At 56.5% G+C, this 8,532-nt stretch overlaps 1 long non-coding RNA gene across 1 annotated transcript; it reads right to left on the bottom strand.

Annotated features, from left to right (window-relative positions):
* Nucleotides 1–4,673: 4,673 nt before the first annotated feature.
* LOC129021884 (uncharacterized) lies at nucleotides 4,674–8,501 on the bottom strand. The gene is made up of 3 exons (XR_008496165.1): nucleotides 8,040–8,501; nucleotides 6,403–7,106; nucleotides 4,674–4,922 (listed from the first exon to the last, which is right to left on the bottom strand). It is a non-coding gene; the product is annotated as an uncharacterized LOC129021884 (long non-coding RNA).
* Nucleotides 8,502–8,532: the final 31 nt, after the last annotated feature.

Below are 8,532 nucleotides of genomic sequence, written 5' to 3'. Positions count from 1 at the left end.
GGGACCCCTCCTTGTGAGGCAGGACTCCCCCATAGGCAGCGTACTCAGAGGCAGCGCTGCACTCATATTCATACCTGCATTCTGAATTTTTAGAAAAAGAGTGGTACTTCCAAGTCATCACCATGGAAACGGGGAGTAACTCCCAAGTGTCACCGTGGCAATGGCAAACTGGCCTGGCACTGGTGGGCATCTTATGGAGAGGTGCCTCTTCCCTGTCTCAGCCAGTCTTCAATCTGGTACAGAGTTGGAGCCCTATCTCTAGGGTTAAGTCCCACCTCCTGCCTCAGTGTGGTTCCATTTATACAAAATCCTAGAAGAGAATTAATCTCCTGCATTAGAAAGCAGGGCATGGGGTGAAACTCACTAGGAAGAGGCAACAAGGAGCCCATGGCAACCAGAATGTCCTACATTGTGATCTGGAGTCACACGACTGTCCGTATCTGTCAAAACTCATTGAACTGGACACTTGAGACGAAGTGTGTCCTTATATGAACTTGTGGATTCTTCAGCAAAATGTCCGTGACCAGGTAAATGCTCAATAGAGGTCATGATTCTTCAACAGGCGCTCCTCTGAGGGAGAGAAAACGTGTCTCAAATCCTGAGCAAAATACCTAAAAGAGCTGAAGGCAGGAGTGTGCCTGGATACCCACAGCAGCCTCTTCCCAGTCGAAAGTGGAGGCCACCCAGACGCCCATCAGCGGATGAGCAGATCACTGCAGTCTGTCCATGCAGCCCAGACCTTAACGGGAGCGAAGCACAGGCACAAGCTACCATGGAGGTGAACCTCAAAAGCACAGTGCTCAGGAAAAGAAGCCATGCACAAGAGACCACACGTGGTGTGGATACAGTGACACAAAACACTGAACTGGCAAATCTGGGGACAGAAGCAGGGCAGTGTCGCCAGGGCTGAGGGAGGGAAGGGGAGGACCTGCTAATAGGCACAGGGTCTCCTTTTGGGGGCAGGAAAATGTTTTGGAACTAAGTCAAGGTGCTAGCTCGTGACAGAGTGAACACATTAAACACTCCTGAACTGACTCCTTAAAATGAGTGGTTTTATTTCATGGAAATCTCACCTTAGTAATAAACATCTTAAAACCTGAACAAAGCCTTGGCAGATCCTCGCCCTGGGCGTGCCCATGTCCCAGGGGTCCTCACGCAGGCACAATGGGGCAAGAGAGAGCTGCAAACAGCCCTCAGGCCCCAAATTCCCCACTGACTCCAGCACGGAGCACAGCCGTGGGTAACGGGCACAGCCAGGGAAGAAAAGGGATCAGTCCATCCCTCGCCCACAGGCGCATTCACCCAGGTCAGTCCATCTCTCGTCCACAGGCACTCATCAGCGCCTGCTGCATGCAGATTCCAGGGTGGAAGGAGCTGGTCCCTGGGTCTGGGGGACTCGGCCCCACATGTGGTTGCATGGCTCAGGCCAGGACCTCGCCCCCGACACCCCAGGCATCCACGGTGCCATCCACGGTGCCTTCCACGGTGCCTTCCACCGCCCCTTCACTTGCTCCTTTTCCAAGGGTCATTCAAGCCGATCTGTCACATAAAAATTTAAACCTGCACCAGAGGAAATTGTCATCTGACAAGGAGCATGTGGCAAGCCAGGAGGATTTCCTTCTGGAAAGGGCTTGGGTGAAACCGAGTCCTCTGGGTGTCCCCATCCACGCTCCCTGATCATGCCCCAAAACAGGAGGGCCCGGGCTTCCTGGAGGCTCTGTTCCTGCCATGTGCCCCACTGCCGAGCCCTGCAACTGTTTGGACAACCCCAACGCCCTCGTCCTCTATCTCGGCTTTCCAAACCCTTCCCAAGGAGGAAGCTTCTAACTGAGCTGAAGGTTCACGCAGAGGCTGCCAGAGCCGGCCAAGTTCATCAAAGCAGGGCAGCCCCTCCCCCGCCATGTCCCCATCCAGGACTCTGGCCCGGGCAGTGACGGATACTTCAGTCTCCCTTCCCACATCCTCATTATTTAACTTTCTTTTAGGCCATAAAATTCTGACTTTTAATATTTTCAACTCTGGTTTCTCATAAAACAACAATATTAGTATTTCTTTAAAGACACATAGACCATTAATGTATCTTTATGATGTGCACGGGATCTGTGATGTATGGACCGTGCCTCCCCGACACCAGGCTCCTGGCCACAAGGCCCAGGTTACGACATCTCGATCTGACACGGTCTACGTGTGCTGCAGGACGACGTGGTTTTATTATCTGTGACGTGCCAGCAGACAGCCCAGCTCAGTCCGGGGATCACTCCCATCACAGACACCTCCTCGTCCCCGCTCTGGCCTGCCCTCCAAAATCACGGATCAAGTTATCCCGACCGACGGAGATTTATGGTCCCATTTTACTCTCGTTAAATTCCCACAGTTCAAGGAAGCTGAGGCCACTCCGTGCAGACGCCCGGTCTGGGAGCGCTGCCACAACTGTTTCTAGCCAGGGGACAAAGTCAGCAGAGAGGAAGTCCAGAAGCACTGGCCAGGCTCAAGGTGGCCATCGCTGCCCCGTGGCAGCCCCTGCCAGCCTGAGCCATCATCCCGCCTCTGTCCGGCCCGTCTGCCAAGGCTGGCACTGCCCTGGGAAATGGTGACGAAATAAGAGCCGTCTCAGGAGTGTCGCTAGGACCCTCAGTGAGTGGCACAGCCCTGGGCCCCTGGCACAGAGCCCCTCTTGTTTAACCCCACACCCTCCAGGAGAGAGGCACCAAGGCAGCCCCACTGTCTCAAAAAGGAAGCTGAGGTCAGAGGTCAAAATGTCCCAAGGCACCCGCTGGTTCGCCCCCAGGCACCTCTGCCCCCCTCCCTGGAGCCTCCACCCCACACACCCCAGGCAAGAGCCCAACCAGGACTTGGCCTGGGAAGACCCCTCCCAGCTAGCACCCCAGTTCCACACACACAGTCACCATTCCACAGCTTCCCTAATGTTCATAATTGTTAACAAGGGTATAGGCACAAATAGTTTAGCCAGAGTAAAAGGGTTCTGTCGGCTCTTTAGGAAACATAGCCCTCCCCTAAACCACTCCCCAGTTCTCACCGACCAGGGCCCATCCTGTCTCAGCTCAGAGGAACCTTTAGGCTTTGCCTCTTAGCACTTGAGTTTTCTGGCTAAGACACAACCCACCGGGGCCAGGCACGGTGGCTCACACCTGTAATCTCAGCACTTTGGGAGGCCGAGGCGGGAAGATCGCTTGAGCCCAGGAGTTCAAAATCAGCTTGGAAAGAAAAGAGAGACCCCCATCTCTACAAAACATTTTTTAAAATTTAGCCAGGCATGGTGGCGTGTACCTATGGTCCCAGCTACTCAGGAGGCTGCGGTAGGAAGATAACTTGAGCCCAGGGGTTCAAGGCTGCAGCGAGCTATGGTCGTGCCACTGCACTCCAGTCTGAGCAACAGAGCAAGACCCTGCCTCAGAGAAAAAGAAAGGAGGAAATGTTTATGAAGTACCACCATATGCCAGGGGCCAAGACAGCAATGAACAGGCAAACCCTTCCTGTCTCAAGGAGGTGGCACCCTGAAGACCCCCGAGCCGACACACAGTCTCTACCCAAGACTTGCATCGTACAGGCCTGTGCAAAAAAGGCCTGACCTACCTACAGTCGTGGAGGGCTTCCCTGCAGAGGGGTGCCTGGATGCCCAAGAGCTGGCTGGGAGAGGGAGGGGAGCAGCCGCGGGGCACTCCAGTCCGGTGGGCATCTGTGGGCCGGTCCAGGAGGGATCAGACCCTAAGGCTCTGAGGAGGCTGATGGCTGTCCTCACCTCGGTGGCAGATGAAGGTCTCAGGGAGGGGCCCACTCACCCCAGCCTGGGCCCCGTGTGCCGCTGTGTCCTATCTTTAGAGCAATCTGATGAGGCGGAGGCATAGGCAAGCCCTTACAGGACAGAGGCCGGAGATGGGCACCATGCCCAGGTCTCCCTGCCAGGCCCATGCTCCGGCCACACCTTGGGACCCTGGAGCCGATTCCACCCCACACTCTCACAGCCCCGAGAGTGAGGGACCAGCCTGCCTCGCCCTAATCCTGTCTTTATATAAAACTTGGATATTTTGTTCATTGTGAATTTTTCCCATTAACTTAGCCTTCTTAAAAATACTGCATTGGCTGGGCACGGTGGCTCACACCTGTAATCCCAACATTTTAGGAGGCCAAGGTGGGTAGATTACCTGAGGTCAAGAGTTCAAGACCAGCCTGACTAATATTGTGAAACGCCGTCTCTACTAAAAATACAAAAATTAGCTGGGCGTGCTAGCGCATGCCTGTAGTCTTAGCTACTCGGGAGGCTGAGACAGGAGAATCACTTGAATCCTGGAGGCAGAGGTTGCAGTAAGCCAAGATCGTGCCACTGCACTCCAGCCTGGGCAACAAGAGCGAAACTCTGTCTCAAAAAAATAAAAGAAAGTTAAACTTAGGGTTACCATAAGCCCCATCAATTCCACTCCTAGATACACACCCAAGAGGATTGAGGACAAGTGTTCAACCAAAATCTCGCACACCCATGTTCATAGAACAACTATTCACATCAGTGGAAATGTGAGACCACCAAGTGTCCGTCAGTTGATGACTGTGGTCCAGCCGTGCACTGGAATATTATTCAGCCAGGAACAGGAGCGAGGCCCAGCTGAATCTTTGAAATATCGTGCTCAGAGAAAGAGGCCAGACATGAAGAGCCAAATGCTGTTTGATTCTATCTTTATGAAATGTCCAGAATAAGCAAATCCATAGAGACAGTGACTGCTGCCAGGTACAAGGCTTTCTTGGAGGTGATGAAAATGTTTTGGAATCAGACCATGACGATGGCGGCACAAACTTGTGAATGTACGAATGACACTGAGCGGTTCACCTTAAGAGGGCTGACACTCAGGCAGGTGCTTACATAGAGAAGCATCCAGCAGGAAGCATGCTCACCCCAAGCATCGGCTCACCTGGGGAGGGGATGAGACGGGACAATAAAAGGAGACTTTGGTCTTATTTGTCATGTTTAGTGCTTCGCAGGAGGGGGCGTGGGGCATCCTTGCAGTTCTTGTGTTAGCAAAAAGTAATTTTTAAAAGAGGGTGCCTACGTTATCTTAAGTGAAACAACTCGGACACAGAAAGACAAATACTGCAGGTTCTCACTCATAAGGGGGAGCTAAGTCACGTGTGCTCGTGGAGCAGTGTGGACAGATGGACAACGGGGCCTCGCAGGGTGGAGGGAAAGGAGGATGGGTGGCTGCTCGGGGGTGCCGTGTGCATTGCACCCTCGACAGATGCACAGAAGGCCCTGACTTCACACAGTACAATGCAGCATCATTGTACTTAAACCCCACGAAGTTATACAAATAAAAATCATGAGAACATAAAATAGGGTGACTAGCAGTGAGACCATGTGGAGGGAAGGTGGGGGGCTTCATCCTTCCCCCCACCAAGAAAGCCTCCACCCTCCCAAGTACCCAGGCAGGGCCCACATCTGCACCCCTCCTGCCCAGCGCAGCCTGGCCCCATGGGCACACAGCACCCGCCATCAGGATGCCCCCCAGCCAGACCAGCAAGGGCTTGTCTGCAGGGAGGGTGGGGATGGGCCCCGGTCATCACAGAAGGCAGCCCCATTCCTGCAGGGCCATGCTAATAGGTGACCCATTTATCTGGGGGCCAGGGCTGCAGGGCTGGCCTGACCTGGCCACTGCACTGGCCACCCCACCCTTTATCTATCACTCGAGTAACACAAATACCAGGCAGCAGGGCCGGCTTTTAAAGGTGCATTTTACAGCGAGATGCCTTTGAAGCTTATCTCCCACGCCTCCCAGCTCAGAGATAAAAGGCTGCCTCACCCCTGGGGTGGGGCATTGTGCCCCCATCTGGCCTAGGAAGCAGGTGTAGGGGGCCATGAGGAGCCCTCTTGGTCCCTCTCCCCAGGCCCAGCAACCCCAGCCCCTCAGGTGCAGGTGGGGATGGCTGCCAGGGCTGGGAGGCCACACACACACTTGGGGCCTCATTCTTCAGCTGTATAGTGGGGCGATGGAGCAGCCCCCAAGCTGAAACCTGGCCACGGTTTGCCACCAGCCTGTTGAGGGCTTGCTGCCTCATTCTCCAATGCTTCCTGTGAGCCCAGATGCCAGTGCCTGGGCGTCCATCACACCCCCCAGGTCCTGGCTGATCAGGATTCAACAGACATAGGCTGAATGAATGAACAGGTGAGTGGTACCAGGAGAGGAACCCCTTTCACCCTCATCAGCCCTGCAAGGGACAAGTAAACTGAGGCTCAGACAGTGCTCTCTGTGTGCCCGATTCTCACAGCCAAAAGTCCCCTAAATGTGTGAGTCGCGTTCTTGGCCATCCATGTGCCCAGAGCCTGGACAGGGCCTGGTGGGCAGCCAGGGAATGGGTCTCGGATGCTTGCATGAATGAACGAAGGGGCACACAAACCCACGGCTGTAGAAGGACGCCGACCTCCAGCGACATTCGACCTCTTCCTTCTCTCCCAGCCTTCCCTCCTTCTCTGCCCACGGTGCAGGTGCAGTGCCAGGGGGCCGACGATGTTGCCTGGAGTTCAGGGTAGGAGGCTGCTGGCCTGGGGGTGCCACCTTCCCCCTGGGGACCCAGCCACAGGCACAACCTGCACGGGCACTTCTGTCCTGTATTACCAAGGCCTGGACATGGCGGGATGGGGTCCCTGGCCAATGAGCCAGGGCAGGCAGGCACGAAAACTGGCTCAGTCCAGGAGGTCGCTTGGCTTCGCCCAGGGAGGAACTCAAGGGCGAGCAGGTGGTGTTAGACAGCAGCTTTGATTGAAACAGCCATACATGGCAGACGCAGAGGGACCCCTCCTTGTGAGGCAGGGCTCCCCATAGGCAGTGAGCCCAGAGCAGAGCTCACATTCATACCTCGAGGCTGCAAGTTCAAAATCAAGGCACCAGCTCGTTCCACGTGCAGAGAGGACTCACTTCCTGGTTCATAGACGGCACCATCTCGGGTCCTCACATGGTGGAAGGGGCAAGGGACCTCCCTGGAGCCGCTTGTAGAAGGATACTGATCCCACTCAAGAGAGCTGCAGCCTCATGACCTCGCCATCTCCCAGAGGCCCCGCCTCCTAACATCATTGCCTTGGGGGTTAGGATTTCAACGAGAATCTGGGGGAGACACAAAACACATCCAGACCACAGCACAAAGCAGCTACACGTGTCCACGCACACACGTGCACACACACACGTGCAACACATGCACACACAGGCACACACACATAAGACATGCACACACATTCGTATCCACACAGACACACTCACACATGCACACAGTCCCCACACAGGTACGCACAAAACACACACCAGCAGCAAGCAGATCCCACTTACAAAGGGCCCAGCCAGGAGCAGGGAGGTGGCCGGAGGAGGGGCCTCCACGAAGTTCCCAGGCCAGCCAGAGCTGGAGTGGCCCATGCTGACCACAACCCCCTCCCAAGAGCCCGGTCCTGAGTGGGAGGGCATCGTGGGGCCAGAGATGACCCAGCCCTCATCCCAAACCCAGAGCTGGCCACCAGCCACCAGCAGGGGCCCTGCCAGGGAGCAGGAAGTCCGTCCTCCCCTCGCGGCAGGGGCTGCAGGCCAGGCTCCCGGGCTTCCTCCTCTGAGCCCCGTGCATTCCTGGGGTACTCAGGTGCGCTGGGGGTCATGGACCCAAGGACTGGGGAACTCCCGCTCTGCTTCCGTGCAGAGCTAAGACAGGCTGAGGATGAGGCGGAGGCAGGGAGGAGGGATCGGGTGCGCTGGGGATCATGGCCCCAAGGACTGGGGAACCCCCGCTCTGCTTCCGTGCAGAGCTAAGACAAGCTGAGGATGAGGCAGAGGTGGGGAGGAGGGAGTGGGGAGGGGTCGTGGGTAGGACACAGGGGGCAGGGCATGGGGGAGTCAGGGCTGTGCCCTGCAGCCACAGTGTTGCTGTCCAGGGAACACACACATGAGACCACAGTGTGAGGCTGCTCCAGCACCTGGGCCGTGCCACCCAGGGCCAGGCCAGCCCCCAGCCTATTTCCCCCCCGGGCTCCACCTGGCCGGGGGCACCCAGCCTACCTGGAGACCAGAGAAGCCCACTCACAAGCACTCACAGACCCCGGGCAGACTGCGCAGACCAGAGGCCCAGCGTGCGCCCAGTCCCCCTCAAGCAGAAGGCCTGCTTCTCCGGGCAGGGCGGGGCAGGCTGGGCGGGTCGCTTCCCATAGCAGCTGCTGGATTTCTGTCCACTGGGCTCTGGCAGGGACAGCTCTTGAGCTTATTATCCCCAATTTACAGACAGGGAAACCGAGGCCAGAAAGGGGACTGTCACCTGCCTATGGTCAGCCCATGGTGAGCTGAGCTGTGAACAGCAGGAAGGACCACTCTTTGTCAGAGGCCCTACCACCTGTCCCAAGGTGGCGAGACAGCACGTTTGCTCACTCCCGCCTGCAGCCCCCCACCCGGGCACCCCTGCAAGCCCCCCACCCTTCCCCGCCTGGGCCCTTCGTGTCCCAGGCCCCAAACTGGATTCTCAGTGCTAACCAGCTTGGCTCCTGCCGGCAGCCCGGCC

The sequence above is a fragment of the Pongo pygmaeus genome, chromosome 21, assembly GCF_028885625.2.
Source record: "Pongo pygmaeus isolate AG05252 chromosome 21, NHGRI_mPonPyg2-v2.0_pri, whole genome shotgun sequence".
NCBI classification, from domain to species: domain Eukaryota; kingdom Metazoa; phylum Chordata; class Mammalia; order Primates; family Hominidae; genus Pongo; species Pongo pygmaeus.
The sequence above is the reverse complement of the archived record's forward strand: the minus strand, read 5'-3'. Positions and strand labels throughout refer to the sequence as shown.